At 46.5% G+C, this 16,848-nt stretch overlaps 1 long non-coding RNA gene across 1 annotated transcript in view; it reads left to right on the forward strand.

Moving 5' to 3' along the window:
* Positions 1-11,628: 11,628 nt before the first annotated feature.
* Positions 11,629-16,848, forward strand: part of LOC114811072 — a 10,764-nt gene continuing 5,544 nt past the window's right edge. Inside the window, exon 1 of the long non-coding RNA XR_003758769.2 lies at positions 11,629-11,900. This is a non-coding gene — a long non-coding RNA (uncharacterized LOC114811072). The remainder of the gene's footprint in view (positions 11,901-16,848) is intronic.

Consider the following 16,848-nt stretch of genomic DNA (forward strand, 5'->3'; position numbering starts at 1 on the left):
TTCTGGGGGATACAAGGTGATCAGGTTGTCCCACGTGGGGCTCACAGTTTTAATCTCCATTTTACAGATGAGGTAACTGAGGCACAGAGAAGTTAAGTGACTTACCCAAAGTCACACAGCTGACAAGCGGCGGAGCCGGGATTCGAACCCATGAACTCTGACTCCCAAGCCCGGGCTCTTTCCACTTTACCATGCTGCAAGAATCATACAAAGACATACACTCATGCGCTTAGAACAGTGCTCTGCACATAGTAAGTGCTTAACAAATACCATAATTATTATTATGGAAAGGGGCAGAGGTAGGATCAAAGATCTGGGATGTTTAGACACAGTGAATTCGTACCAGTTGGTTTGGATGAGTGGGTGGGGAGGGAGGGGGTGGTCACAAAGTATTTTCTCTAGAACCACCACTCACTACTTTAGATTAAAAATCAAGGAAGTACTTTACAGCTGAGGGTGCATGGGAATGTAGTGAACTCCCACCTGAAGCTACATGGAGGGCCAAGGAAAACTGAACGAATGTAATTAGCCAAGAAGGAATGTGTAGGGAGTTCAGGTTTAATACCTGTCACATTATTTAGGGGGCCAGGAATCATTTGTCATCAGCAGGTATCCTCACCAGAAGGACCAAGCCAATGATCAAGGCCCCGGAGCAAAAATGAAATGGAATACTGGAAACACTGAGAATAATAATAATAATGTTGGTATTTGTTAAGTGCTTACTGTGTGCAGAGTACTGCTCTAGTGCTAGGGTAGATACAGGGTAATCAGGTGGTCCACGTGAGGCTCACAGTCTTAATCCCCATTTTACAGATGAGGGAACTGAGGCACAGAGAAGTGAAGTGACTTGCCCAAAGTCACGCAGCTGACAGGTGGCAGAGCCTGGATTCAAGCCCATGACGTGTGACTCCCAAGCCCGTGCTCTTTCCACTGAGCCACACTGGATGCTCTTACATGGGGAAGGTCAGCTTGCAGACAAGATTTGGGGCCCCTAGGTGGGCCAGCCATGGGGAAACGAGTCTTTCCTGTTCATCCCCCGCAACTACAGTAGAGAATGAAATGGGAAATTGGTCACATCCGAGCTTGAACAAAGAATATTCATGCCTAATCTAGTGTCGACTTGGCCTGCAACATGCCGAGTCTTGCTGTTGGGGAGGTTGGTTGGGCTTTGGGAGTCACAACACATCCCACCGTGAGCTCACATTTCAGTTATTGCAAGGAGTGGCGGACTCTGCTATGAACCAGCAGAAAGAACTCCGCAACAGGAGGCAGGAGGTGCAGGCTGTGGACCTCAGATACACACGCCTAAATCTAACCCGACCCTAGATCAGTGGTCCGCACACAATAAGCGACGGTAAGTAGAGAAGCACACAGTAAGTAGAGAAGCAGCGTGGCTCAGTGGAAAGAGCATGGGCTTGGCAGTCAGAGGTCGTGGGTTCTAATCCTGGCTCTACCACTTGTCAGCTGTGTGAGTGTGGGCAAGTCACTTCACTTCTCTGTGCCTCACTTACCTCATCTGTAAAATGAGGATTAACTGTGAGCCTCACGTGGGACAGCCTGATTACCCTGTATCTACCCCAGCGCTTAGAACAGTGCTCTGCACATAGTAAGCGCTTAACAAATACCAACATTATTATCATTATTATTATTATTAAGCGCTAAATAAATACGATTGTAAGAATGATCATTTCTGGAACGAGGCCTGAAATCTTTTCCCTGAGGGATTTTACAATTCCTATCGATTCCTTTCTTGCCCCTCACCTTCCATTAACTACAGCTTCTCTACAGAATTTTCCTCTACCCGGCTGGAAAAGGACTGTGAAGGAAAGGGACAGAGGTATCGACGAATGGTCTTTATTGTACTAAGCACTAAGCACGCAGTGTGGCTCAGTGGGAAGAGCACGGGCTTGGAAGTCAGAGGTCATGGGTTCTAATCCCACCCCTGCCACTTAGCTGTGTGACTGTGGGCAAGTCGCTTAGCTTCTCTGTGCCTCAGTTACCTCATCTGTAAAATGGGGATTAAGACTGTGAGCCCCACGTGGGACAACCTGATTACCTTGTATCTACCCAGCGCTTAGAACAGTGCTTGGCACATAGTAAGTGCTTAAATACCAAATTATTATTACTATTACCAAGCACTTAGGGAGAGGGTACAGTGTAACAGATTTGGTAGCCACAGTTCCTGCCCACAGTGAGAGTCGCATGTGTTCCACTGTTACTTTCCTGCACCCTGGCAGCATCTGGCGGGAGGTGCCAAAATCCCCCTGCCGCCCCAGGAATTGTCTGGCAGTCCCAGAGGGGTTGTGTTGTGGTAATATAAAGGACTTCCTGAAACCCCATTCCCTTTCCTAATCCCTTTCTGCTCCTCACCTTGTCCCCTATCTCCCCAGTGCTGTTAGCTCCTCTTTTCCTCCATACAGGGTGAGCCCTATCTTAGACAGACAGATCACAGGTGAGAATCTGATTAATTCTGAAATGGGAAGAACAAAGGGAAGATTTTCCTCCTTCTCAACAGCTTGAAAACCCTGGTGTAATGCTTTTTGGCAAAGGGGAATGAAATAGGAGAAAAACACGCCCCAGGAACTCTCCCACATGAAAGATGTTCTGAGAATCTCTGTCCTGGACTGAAGTAGAAATTGAGAAATTGAGGAGTAGGGGTGAGGGGAAAATGAAGGCCGTATCGAGATTAAAATAAAAAACTAGAGACCGTTCAAAATGTTGGCACTGATTTTTTTTTCCCTTTCCTGAGCCCTTGATGTAGTGGACTATCTTACATCGATTTTTGCCATTAGAAGGGTCACTGAAATGAGCCTTTTCCTGACACTTATTCTCTTCATCTGCACTGCTGAACTTGGAGTCCAATGAGAAATAATAGAAACCCTATTACTAAAGTGAAATCCCTTTGGAATACTCTCATTTTTCATGGGATTCCAGTCTCCAAAACCAAGGCTGTCAGCTGATAAGAACGTCTTCCATTTTTCAGTCTTCCTGACCCATTCTTTCCCTTATGTAAATAACAGCTTCCCTCTACCTTGCTAACCAGATTGTAAGTTCCTTGTGGGCAGTGGCCAGGCCTACCAACTCTACTGAATTGTACTCTCCCAAGCACTTAGTACAGCTCAGTAAGCACTCAATAATTACCACTGATCGATTGATTATGTGCTGATTGATTGAAAATGCGCTGGCATTTTTAACATTATATTCAATAGAGGCCTCTGAACGGTCCACCATATTCCTGCCTAGACCAAGCAACTGAGTTGGAGTGTCTGAGAGGAGAAAGAGAAGGGAAGCCTGGATCAGTTTCATACTTTCACAATTTTCTTCCTTTGGGTCTGAAGAGGTCACCTTGCTCCCTTTGCTCTTCCCCCCTTCCCAGCCCCATGGCATTTATGTATATAGATGTAATTTTATTGATTTGTAATTTTATTGATTTTAAATACAAATAAATACAAATTTATTTGTAATTTTATTTATTTGTATTGTGAGATCATTGTGGGCAGGTAATATGACTGTTTGTTGTTGTACTGTACTTTACCAAGAGCTTAGTACAGCGATCTGCACACAGTAAGCGCTTAATAAATATGACTGAATGAATGAGTGAATGAATGAATGAGTGAATGAATGAACCCTGTGGTCTAATGCCAGAAAAGGACAATCATAAAGTGAGGTTGAGCTGCCAGTGAGGGGCTGGAGGGTGAGGGAAACTTTGCTGCCAGTGACAATTTTTTCCCTTGGTTTCCCCCAACAGTGGTGTGTGCAGGTGGATTCATTGTGGCATTTGGGGACAGATAAGACAAGAGTGCAAACAAGCTTATGGCTCTGTAAACTACAGAGTCTCCCAGTGGTTCTGGAGGTAGAAGGTGAAGATGTGGCTACATTAAGGCTGTGGTGTGAAGCCTATTAAAATTGGAGTGTGTGTGAGAGAGAGAGAGACAGAGACTATTTCAAGTACCCCAAGTTGTGCCAGACCTTTTAAGGATTTTCTACCTAGAGCTGTAGGAAGTCTGAGGACTCCCACCCCCGGATTGATTCTTTTACTTGGCTTGTAGACTCTGTTGCTTGCTAGTTTTACAAACCTTAGTTTTTATCAGCCTCTACCCACCTTAATTGAGCCCTGAATGAGCCAGGGACAGTGTCTGATCATTTATGTTTGTATATACCCCTGCACCTAGCACAATGTGCCAAAGTAAGAGCTTAATGAATATCATATTGAGCATTAAACAGTTAACAGTTAAGATGTCATTTGAGAATTGGGGAATGTTTGTCTGCAATGCAAACTTGTTTAGATCCAGGAGGCCACGGTGTCAGAAAATATTGACTGGCACCCAAGTGTCCTGGTGTCCAAGACCTTATTAGGAATCAACAGCACAGTAAGACTTTGGAAATAGTTTTGGAGATGCCCTGTATAAGAGGATTCTGCGGGACAAGAGGGAATGGATGGGAAAGTAAACAATATTTGAAAGAAATTTCAGTTGGAGAAAGGCACATCAATCAGGGAAAATGTTGGAATAATGGTTGATTCACTTGGCTAAAAAGTTTCAAGCTATTTTAAGTAGAAAGGATAACAGCCACGATAGTCTTCTCACCAACTTCTTTGTTTTCCAATTTGGATGGAAGGACAAAATTGTGCTAACAGTTCAAAATGTCTGAATATTTAATTGTGTCCCAACTCCTTTTCCTGATGAAAGAGGTTACACATGACAGTTGAATGCATGACACGGCTGAGAGCAACAGGAAGGAGATAAGTGGCAGATGAAAACACAGTCCACGCGAAGCTAACAGGCGAGTAGATCAGTATGAAGTCACATCTCTTGTGAGAGGAGAAGGATGAGGATGACAGTAATGACAAGAAAAGGGGTATGAGAAGAGGAGGATGAGGAGAGAAGGGCAAGAAGGACAAGGAGAGAGAGAGAGAGAGAGAGAGAAGAAGAAGGAAGAGTTGAAATTTGTTTTAGGCTAGATCTCCAGTTTTTATCATCAGTCAAAGGTGGGAAGAGGGAAGGAATATGCAGCAGCATGTTGCATTAAGAACACAAACGTGTGGATGAGATGAGTCCTCTGAAACCGCTTTACACTCTAGTCAGAAAGTACATTTTTCCCAGGGAGAAAAAGAAAAGTATAAAGCATTTCTTTTTGAGTTGATAAGGGGCCTTTTATAAATGGAATTCTCAAAAGCATCAAATGCTGCTTTTGTTTGTTTCTCAGTTTCATTTCAACAGCATCTTTTTCTAGGGTTCCAATAGCCCCCTGGAAGGCTCTGCAGATGTCATGACCGGGGCCATGGGCTGGCCAATGCTGGGGGCGTTCAGGTATAATAATAATAATAATAATGTTGGTATTTGTTAAGCGTTTACTGTGTGCAGAGCAGTGTTCTAAGCGCTGAGGTAGATACAGGGTAATTAGGTTGTCCCACGTGAGGCTCACAGTGAATCCCCATTTTCCAGGTGAGGGAACAGAGGCACAGAGAAGTTAAGTGACTTGCCCACACAGATGACAAGTGGCAGAGGTGGGATTCGAACCCAGGCCCTCTGACTCCCAAGCCCGGGCTCTTTCCACTGAGCCACACTGCTTCTCCATGGAAGAGGGCTTGGACTTGTGGGCTGGCCCGCAGGCTACCATCAGCCCTCCCTTCCGGGTCCCATCATTCGTTCATTCATTCGATTTATTAAGCGCATGCTGTGTGCAGAGCACCGTACTAAGCGCTTGGGCGAGTACAATACAGCCATCCCAACCCAGGACGGCTGCAGGGTTCCCCCATTTTCTGCAGGTTTTTCTCTTCTTGGATTTTCCATGTATTTCTCTTTGCCACTTCTCGGTGACTTACAGTGGGGAAATCTATGTCGCTTTGTGCCTCTGACTCTGTCTCCCTTTCTGCCTTTCTCTCTGGGTCTGGGTGTCTCTCCCTCTCTCTCTCATCTGTGTCTCTCTTTCTCTCTCTTTCAATTAAATGAGTTAATTACCAGGCGTTTAACTTTTTGCCAGACTCTTTCATTAGGGCCCAGGGTTTGTGCGGAGCAGCTAAGGCAAGTAATAACATTCGCAGCGAGGGGCAAATCCTGTTAATGAACAAATTAAAGTTCAAACAGCGATTCAAGTTCACAACCCTCTCCACGGCTACCCTCTTTAATAAGAGTTATACATGTTACTTTCTCTCTCCCTTCTCCCTTTTATTACTTTTTAAGCTTTTCATCAACACTGCTGGGCTATATTTGACGCTCCCAACCTTTCAGCCCCGACAAGGGCTCGAGCAGTTATAATCCCGTCTTAATTTGGCAACTTTTGTAAAACACATAAAAGCCCCGGTCGCTACCTTTGTGAGCCAGAATTACCGCCGCGGCCCAGGCCCCCGTCCCCGCTTTCTTTTCCTTCCCTCCCCCATTGCTTCCCCCTCCCTTTTCCCTCCCTTCCTTCCCTCTCTCCCTTCCTTCCTTTCCTCTTTCCCTCCCTTTCTTCCCTCCTCCTCCCCTCCCCCTGGCTCCTCCCAATCCTGGCTGGAATCCCTTTGGGGAGGAAGATAGCTCGTGGTGAGCAGGGAAGCCCACTGTTTACTGTTGAATTGTACTCTCCCAAGCGCTTAGTACAGTGCTCTGCACACCGCGCTCGTTAAATCCGATTCATTGAATGAATGAATGGGAGGCTTTTCCTTGGAGTTTTCTAACTTGCTCTTCACCATCTATGCGCTCCCGCTTCCCGTTCCTTCTTTTGCCCTCTTTCCAACCAGCTTCCTCTGGGTGTCTGTCTCTTCTCTATCTATCTCTCTCTCCCCCGTCCCCAGGGTCCAGCTGAATTATCAAAACCGAAATTCCAGGGCCCCAAGGCCCCCTCTCCGTTGGGTAGCAAGGCCGTGAGAGAGAGTAATGGCGGATGGGAATATCGTCCCAGACCAAACCCAGCCCTAGCCAAATCCCAGCTCAACCCTAATCAAACTCCACCCTGCTCTTAGTCAAACTCCAGCCCAGTTGTAGCCAAACTCCAGCCCAGGCCCAGCCTAACCCCAATCAAACCGCAGACCAATCCCATTCTCAGCCAAACCCTAGCCCAGCCCCAGCCCAACCCCAGCTAATCCCCAGCCCAACCCCAGCCCAGGCCTAGCTGAACCCCAGCCCAGTCCTAGGCAAACCCCAGCCCAGGCCCAGCCTAACCCCAATCAAACCCCAGACCAACCCCAGTCTCAGCCAAATCCCAGCTCGATCCTAGCCCAACCCCAGCCCAACCCCAGCCCAACCCCAGCCCAACCCCAGCCCAACCCCAGCCCAGCCCTAGCTGAACCCCAGCCCAACCCCAGCCCAACCCCAGCCAATCCCCAGACCAACCCCAGCCCCAGCCAAACCCCAGCCTAACCTCAGCTACATCGCAGCCTAACCCCAGCTCAAGTGTATTTTGTCCCTTACACCTCCCTCCATCCCTTCCAGGAAGCCCAGGGCCCTTTCTGGCCCAGCTGGCCTTTGCCTGTCCAGGGAGGAAAAAGGGGGGTACACCCCTCATCGCCAAGACCCCCGCTCAAGCCACCAAGTGCGCTTTGGGATTTAGGAATTTCGCTTTTAGGTGGGGAGGAGGAAGAGCCCCAGTCGCCCCTGAAGAATGGGGCAGCCGAGGGTCAAGGAGGAGGGCAAGGAGTAACTAGCCATCGCATCCTGAAGGGCAGCAACACGTGAAAGAGTAAAGAGAGAGGAGGGGTAGGATCTGGGGGAGTGGCGACAGGAAAGGGAGTTTAACGAGCCCCCCCACCCCTTTTTTCCCCCTCTTTTTCGGTGTGTGGGTTGCGTGCGGACTTTTTTCCACATTCCCCTCTAGTACTGCGCCGCCATCCACAGAGCGGGGCTTGATATAATCACCATGACAACTGCAATCTATGAGCATACAAATAATAGAGATGAAATAGACAAAAGATTAGCATGCCATGAAAAGTACAATAAGTTTCTTATTTAGCATTTAGATAACTGTCTTTCCTTCGGAGCGGGCTTCAAAGTTGAAGCCAGTTTAGACCAAGAGGATTAATTCCTTCTCCCGCATGCTTCATTGAATCTCTCATTACCAAACTTTGTCTGTATTGATGTAAGATTTGATTGAAGATTAGAGCATTTAGCAAATCTTGCTTTTCTGCATGTATCAGGCCTTTTCAAGCGCCGATCGCGGTGCCCAGTGGTCAATACCCTCACTTTTATCCAGTGTCTGCTTCATTTAAACTTAATCAACTCCATCAATGAACTGGAACAGGGAAACGTCCCTGCGGTAAGAATGTTGTGCTTTTGTTAGATAATTCTTTGCTCTTTCCCAATCCGTTGGCTTTAAACCTAAAATTGCACTATGATGAACTTTTTTTTTTAATCAATATGATAATGACAATTGGGCTTGAATGCTTTGGTAGCTCTCAAAGTGGAAAGATATCTGGCTGCCCTGACCAAAACGACTTCTCCGAGCCTGCTAGGCTCCCGCTCTCTTCGGTGCGGCTTTATACCTTTCTTTCCCTGACACTGAATATTGTTCATGCTGGAAAATGATGCATCTTTGCAGGAGAGGCTCGTATGTCACCGCTAGAAAGTGAAGCAGAGCGATTGGCCGTATGAATTATCTGGCTTGTTGCAGTGAATTATTTGCACTGTTTCCCTACCTAGTCAACAAGTTCCTGAGGTATAGTACAGATCAATCAAAACTGACAGCGCTCATGTGAAGCCTTTACTGTGTAAATCTGTATCTCCTGTCCTTGCCTTGTTGGCCCTGGCATCTGTATATCATTTTTATACTGCTATCAGTAGAGCAATTTCAAAAGTATTTGCAAGGAAAATGCATGTCCCCATCTGTTCCTAGAAGCATAAATGTGCCAACTTCGGAGGGTTGTCACTGGTAATCATATCTTTAATGATCAACAGACTTGTGATATATACCTTTCCATAAAATGGGGTTTTCTCTACTTTATTGGGATTGGCTAGAATAAATAGCTTTTCCATATGGTAGAGAGATAAAATATAAGATTAGCTGGGGTCGTTTGTTGGATAGTAAACAAAAGAAACAATTCATTCCAAATCATCTTTAAAAAGAAGCATCTACAAAATTAAGCTGCATTAATACTGCATCTGGGGCCCTCCGCGGAGGAGACAAAACCCTCTCCCTTCCTGGAAATGGCGCATTTTGAAAGAGAGACGTGGAGTTGGATATGATGTTCTGGTTCCTTTCTCCTTAAGCGTCAGACATTTTCGGAACACCCCTTAAAATCCCTTATTTTAATTTAATTTTAACTAACTGATGCCCCCTGTCCCCCTCCCCCGACCCTATTCTATCCTGCCATTCGACTTTTCATGGGAACAGCTCTATTTCAAAACGCCACGCACTCGAATGAGCTGCCCTATGCTGGCTTGGGAGGCGGAGAAATCAACTTTGCTTTTAAAGGAGCTTCGGGTGGCTTTTTAATTCCTGTCCTCGGAGCCACAAAATAGATTAGTGGTATTTGTTTAAAAGTTGAAATGATTGTATTTCGTGCCACTGCTTTATACTTGCAAATGAAAGAAGGCTAAGGAGGGTCAGACAGAGGTTCTCGTGATTATTATAAATGTTCCAAATTCACATAAACTGGGAAAACTTAGCAAGATCCATTGCTCTCCGTGCCTGCCCCTTCCTAATGAACGTCAGAGCGAACTCGGCTGTGAAGCGTCCACCTTGAGCTTTATTATTGATGATGGTCCCGCTTTCGAACCCTGTAGTACGTTTCACCCATCGCTTTGGACTCTGTGCTTTTGTCTTCCGACCTCCCTCCAGATATTAACCTGATTTTTTTTTTTTTTCCTCCCGGAGCAGGGCGAGGGTGGAGACGTAAAAGACGAAATGTAGAGCAGCAGGGAAAACAGCTCGGCAGTATGTACCTTTTGATCTAGCTTTATCTGTGGCTGTATTTATTTACATCTGGAACATGAGTCACAAACCCCATATAAAACACACACACGTTCATCTCCCCCCATTCCAACACATACACACACAGTCACACGGCTTCGCTGATCTATAAAATATTTCCCTCAGATCTCCGCAGCGGGGAAGAACAAAATACTTGAAATTTCTTCTACAACTCTTTGAAGGTTCCGTGACGAACACGAGAGCTACAAGGAATTGGTAACAACTGCCTGGGATGTACAACACTTCTTGTTCTGAATATTTAGGGATGACCACGGCATTGCCCCTGGGTTAATATGAAGTCTAGCCGAAAGAAAAGCATGCTCATCACCAATAAACTGGACCTGTGTTTTCCTGCTAATATTCCAGCGACTTCACGGCTAAGTCCAGTAGTGTATTTGCATTGGCCTAGAGGAAGAGTCGAACGAAAGTGTAGAGTTCTCTCTCTCTCTTCCAACGAGGGATTCGGGCTCATTACTAGTAATGTGAATGAGAGTTTAACACTTGAATCCTTCCGACATTGAGAATAGCCTTTTTTTTTTTGAAGAGCCCTTATTATTCATGTTCCACGGCCGTTTTTATATTCGGATCACTACAACAATACTTGGTCGTTTATACTGTACTGTTATTGATATTTTGTTTTCCAGCAAGTGGATGCCGTTCGGTCTAGACGTGGACGGTAATTTCCACATTTTTTCGAACCAATATATCCCTGGAAACAAGGGTCTCCTCACATCCTTCAACAAAACCAACAGCCTTAATTTCGAGAGAAGTGCCCCTCGAAAGCGCTCTTTACTTCGTTCTCTGGCTTTTCTACCCAGACGGGTTAGGCAGGGCCGCGGGCATTGGCAAGCAAGGAGAGAACACAGGCTGATTTTGCTGACGTTTGAAATGAATTAAGGCCTCTCCATTAAATCATTAAATCATCAAGGCCTCTCCAAATCAAGGGTATGAAAATAATGAAAGCACTGTCGGAACAGAGTAAGTGAAATAGAAGCGTAGTGGTTTTTGTTTGGGGGGGGGTGTTGGCAAATAAATAGATGGATCTTATCGTCATCAGAGAGATTATTTCTCATTTTATAGCATTCGTTTTATAGCGTTTCGGACTAAGTATGCAAAAAAGGTAATGTGCACTTGTACAGGCCACCCAGACTTAAATACTGTACTTACATACAAAGCAAATCAATAGACTTCGACTGAGAATGCACATTCACCGAAATTTGGGGAAATTAAACGTTTGTATGAATGTATTCGTCGTCGAACATATATGCACTCTCTCGTCTGCGTATGATGATGATGATGGTATTTGTTTAGGGCTTACTACGTGCCAAGCAGGGTTCTGCAGATGTGTATTGTAGGTACTTGCCCTTAATCAGAATAGATAAACTTCGATAAGTGTGAAATAGCTGATTTGCAGTTGCTGTGGGAACCGAGAAGCTGGATTTCCTGATTTCTGAACGTTTACATTCTCAGCCCTAATTTGGCCCCGACTTTCGTGCAATGACAGATCCCTCGCTGTTGGCATTAAACTCAGTACAGTAAGTAGAACCGCGGTAAAATGGACTGTTCTCGGAACTACCCAGTGCTGTGTTGTTGTTTTTTCTTTACCCAACCCTGAGCGATTCACTTGAGCGGAGATAGGGCCGAGTTAACCCCTCATCATGATGTTCGGTTTAGCCCAGAGATGGTGACAGAGCTGAAGACCCCATAGTGAAATCACAGTGCTCATTGATCGTGGAGGGGAAATCACTGAAATGAACCAATAGCAGTGGATTTCAGCGAAACCCCATATAGGAGCTCATCCTTGTGGAGTCCTGGATTTAAAGCGGCAGAATTCATTCACCACGTTCAGAAAGGGGAAAAAAAGAGAAAAAAAGCAAGCATTGACACGTGGGCAGGGCGGGGATTGGCAACGTCACAGATTCGGTACCGAATTCCTTGTAGTCGGGCCTTCCCACACGTGAGTCGCACACGAGGATCAGAGTCTGACATTCCTGACGAGTTCTGGAAACCCAAGTGTAAGTAACTCCCCTGGAGAAGAAAATTAACTCCCGACCTCACAGCTCCTCCCACCCCCACAAAGCCTACAATTTAAAACAGATAGAAAAATCCCTTCCCAGCCCAATATACTCTAAAAGTTATGAAACGACATTTTTCTCAACCCCATTTCCCAATAAAAATCCTTCGATAGAGGACATAAAGCATTTTAGCCTAAAGTGCATTTTCCTCCCAGAAAGTTTGAAGTGCCTGGAGACGCCGGCCCAGTATAATGAAGCTATAACTTAAATGTCACGGCTCCAGCACTATAATATGCATAGGAAGATTGCCATATTATTTCTCTGGCCTCGATTGTATATGTATGGGCCTTTGCTGTATTCGTCTAAAAGAAATATCTGGACAGCAGGTTTTGTTTAAGAAATGACGTGTCTTGAAGAAAAATGAGCGTAACTAACTCATTTGGTATTAGTTAATGTGAATTCTTTCGAAATTCAGAAGCGGTTAATATCCCATAAATTACATTATTGTTAAAGTGCTACTTGCACCTTACACAATGCAAAATTGTTTAAGGTTACTTGGCATATTAAACAGTGTCCAATGGCTTTATTTCATTCCTGACTTTTATAGATTATTTTCCTTGCTTTCTGAAAAAAAATCAAAAAAGCAGCGTCGTATCTGCGTAGTAGACAGCCTTTGTCTAAAGGAAACCTTCGAATATTGCTTCCATCTAAAAGCAGCACAGCAAAATTGCCTCTGTGTACAGTGTCGAGGACTGCTTAATCCTAAGGGCAAAACAAAACGTAGCCAATGAGAATCTGAGAAAAAAACCTGCATTTTCCCAAGGATAAAAAGCTCCTAAAAGGGAAACATAAAAGCAAAAGCTGTAATTAGTGTGGGTAAAAGCAGAGGGCATGTTTTGGCTCAGAGTGCATCATTTACCAATTACATCCTCTGGTCAACAGCCCCTATCCTCTCTCCAACACCCCTCCCTTTTCCCCCTCCCCCCTCAATTTTATAAACCTCCTGGATACAAAGATAATTTAAGCCAATTTGATGTTCGAACAGATCTAAAGCGGTTTTCATGCCGACACCCCGGGGCAGATTAGGGTCAGCCCGAGCACTAGGAATTGCACGTTTCGAGGGTCTTCCCGGGCAAATTCCAGGAAAAGGAGAAAGCCCTGACACCCCCCGGAGTCCTCGGGAGCAGATGGAGACAGAGATAGAGCTAGAGACAGAGTCCGGGGGCAGGGGCAAGATCAAGATTAGGGTCGGGGGGCGGGGGGCTGTTTGACTGTTTGGGGTGGAGGGCAAAGCAGGTGAGGAGAGAGAAGAAGCAGCATGGCTTAGTGGAAAGAGCCCGGGCATGGAAGTCAGAGCACGTGGGATCTAATCCCGACTCCATCTCTTGTCAGCTGTGTGACCCTGACCAAGTCACTTCATTTCTCTGGGCCTCAGTTACCTCATCTGTAAAATGGGGTATAAGACTGTGACCCCCCCACGTGGGACAACCTGGTTACCTTGTATCTACCCCAGCGCTTAGAACAGTGCTTGGCACATAGTAAGCGCTTAACAAATACCATCACTGTTATTACGTCCCATTCCCTGCCTTCCAGACTGCTCTGATAGATATACCTGCCGGGAGCAAGGGACTTGTTTAATAATAATAATGTTGGTATTTGTTAAGCGCTTACTATGTACAGAGCACTGTACTAAGCGCTGGGGGGTAGATACAGGGTAATCGGGTTGTTCCACGTGAGGCTCACAGTTAATCGCCATTTTACAGATGAGGTAATTGAGGCACAGAGAAGTGAAGTGACTTGCCTTGTGTGCCTATTGTGACCCGTCGATTTTCCCCAGAACATTCATTTCATTCAATAGTATTTATTGAGCGCTTACTATGTGCAGAACACTGTACTGAGCGCTTGGAATGTACAAATCGGTAACAGATAGAGACGGTCCCTGCCCTTTGACGGTCTTACAGTCTAATCGGGGGAGACGGACAGTCAAGAACAATAGCAATAAATAGAATCAAGGGGATATAAATAGAATCAAGGGGATATAAATAGAATCAAGGGAATATAAACACGATGGGAACCCGAGCCCAAAAGCAGGGAGAGGGCCATTCATTCATTTAATCGTATTAGTTGAGCCCTTACTGTGTGCAGAACACTGTACCAAGCTCTTGGAAAGTACAATACAGCAATAAAGAGAGACAATCCCTGCCCACACCGGAATCACAGTCTGGGGGTGTGGGGTGGGGAGGAGACATCAGTACAAGTAAACAGACATCAATATAAATAAATAGAATTATAGATATATAGAAATGTACATAAGTGCTGCGGGGCGGGGAGAGGGGGGAAGAGAAGAGGGAGCGAGTCAGGGTGACGCGGAAGGGAAAGGGAGCTGAGGAAAAGTGGGGCTTAATCAGGGAAGGCCTCTTGGAGGAGGTGCGCCTTCAGTAGGTCTCTGAAGGGGAGAAGGGTGATTGTCCGGCAGAGCAGCGTGGCTCAGGGGAAAGAGCCCGGGCTTGGGAATCAGAGGTCATGGGTTCGAATCCTAGCCTCTCCCCTTGTCACCTGTGTGAGTGTGGGCAAGTCACAACTTTTCTGGGCCTCAGTTCCCTCATCTGTCAAATGGGGATGAAGATTGTGAGCCTCACGTGGGACAACCTGATGTATCTACCCCAGCGCTTAGAACAGTGCTCTGCATATAGTAAGCGCTTAACAAATACCAACATTATTATTATTATGGAGGAGGGAGGGCGTTCCAGGCCAGAGGTAGGACGTGGGCCAGGGGTCGGCGGGGGGACAGGGGAGACGAAGGCCCAGTGAGGAGGTGAGCGGCGGCAGAAGAGCGGAGTGTGCGGGTTGGGATGGAGAAGGAGAGAAGGGAGGTGAGGCAGGAGGGGGCAAGGAGATGGAGAGTAGTCCACGCCTCTTCTCCTAACTGCGTCTCACTAGTCGCAGACGCAGCATGGCATAATAATGTTGGTATTTGTTAAGCGCTTACTATGTGCAGAGCACTGTTCTAAGCACTGGGGTAGATACAGGGGAATCAGCTTGTCCCACATGAGGCTCCCAGTTAATCCCCATTTTACAGATGAGGGAACTGAGGCACAGAGAAGTTAAGTGACTTGCCCACAGTCACACAGCTGCCAAGTGGCAGAGTCTGGATTTGAACCCATGACCTCCGGCTCCAAAGCCCGGGCTCTTTCCACTAAACCACGCTGCTTCTCTAGGCATAGTGGATAGAGGCCGGGCCTGGGAGTCAGAAGGTCATGGGTCCTAATCCCTGCTCCTCCACTTATCTGCCGGGTGACCTTGGGCAAGTCACTTTACTTCTCTGTGCCTCAGTTTCCTCATCTGTAAAATGGGGAGTTGAGACTATGAGCCCCACGTGGGACAGGGGCTGTATCCAACCCAATTTGTTTGCATCCACCCCAGCGCTCAGTACAGTGTCTGGCACAGAGTAATCACTTAAATACCGCCATTATTATTGAGAAGCAGCGTGGCTCAGTGGAAAGAGCCTGGGCTTGGGAGTCAGAGGGCATGGGTTCGAATCCCGGCTCCCCCACTGGTCAGCTGTGTGACCTTGGACAAGTCACTTAACTTCTCTGTGCCTCAGTTACCTTATCTGTAAAATGGGGAGTAAGGCTGTGAGCCTCATGTGGGACAACCTGATGACCCTGTATCTCCCCCAGCGCTTAGAACAGTGCTCTGCACATAGTAAGCGCTTAACAAATACCAACATTATTATTAGCCAGATCCTCCCACGGCTCTGTCTCCTCCTCGGGCCCAGCGGGACGCCGCCCTCCACCGCCTTCCAGTCCTATTTATTGAGCGCTTACCCTGTGCAGACCGCTGTACTAAGCGCTTAGGACCGTGTACCTTGGGCTTCCATTGTGTGAGCCCGTTGTTCGGTAGGGATTGTCTCTATAAGCAGCGTGGCTCAGTGGAAAGAGCACGGGTTTAGGAATCGGAGGTCATGGGTTCTAATCCCGACTCTGCCACCTGTCAGCTGTGTGACTTTGGGCAAGTCGCTTCTCGGTGCCTCAGTTCCCTCATCTGTAAAATGGGGATGAAGACTGTGAGCCTCACGTGGGACAACATGATTACCCAGCGCTTAGAACAGTGCTCGGCACATAGTAAGCGCTTAACAAATACCGTTATTATTATCATTATTGCCGAACTGTACTTTCCAAACACTTAGTACAGTGCTCTGCACACAGTAAACGCTCAATACGTACGATTGAATGAATGAATGAAGTCCCGACTTGACTTCAGTTTCCTCATCTGTGAAATGGGGATTGAGACTGTGAGCCCCTCGTGAGACAGGGAACATGTCCAACTCGATTTCCTTGTTGTTGCTAACAAGTACCATCATTTTTATTATAATAATAATAATAAACAGGCACATTCCCTGCCCACAAGGAGCAGGAGTTTAAAGGAGCTTCCACAGCCCTCCATCTCGTGGCCATTTCTGCTCTCGTCCCAGACCGAGACTGTCCCTTTCATTTCCCTTTCCCTTCTCCTTCCCGTTCCCTTTCTTCCTTCCTCCCTCCTTCCTCCCCTCCTTCCCCTTCCTTCCTTCCTTTTCCTTTTCCTTCCTTCCCCTTCCCTTCCAGGTCGGGTTTGGGTAAACAGGTTCACGTCAAGTTGGCTCCTTCCTTCCTCGGCCATGCACCTTCAAAGAAAATCTAGGAAGCGAAACCGACCCCGCCTCCTTCTTTTTCTTTTTACGGTAGGTGTTAAGCGCTTACTACGTGCCAGGACCTGTTCTGAACGCTGTGGTAGATACAAGCTGGTCAGGTTGGACACAAGTCCCAGTCCCACGTGGGGCTCACAGCGTGGTTTAGTGGAAAGGGCACGGGTTTGGCAGTCGTGGGTTCTAATTCCGACTCTGCCACTTGTCAGATGTGTGACCTTGGGCAAGTCACTTAATAATAATAATAATGATATTTGTTAAGCG

Source organism: Ornithorhynchus anatinus, chromosome 4, assembly GCF_004115215.2.
Source record: "Ornithorhynchus anatinus isolate Pmale09 chromosome 4, mOrnAna1.pri.v4, whole genome shotgun sequence".
In the NCBI taxonomy this organism is placed as follows: domain Eukaryota; kingdom Metazoa; phylum Chordata; class Mammalia; order Monotremata; family Ornithorhynchidae; genus Ornithorhynchus; species Ornithorhynchus anatinus.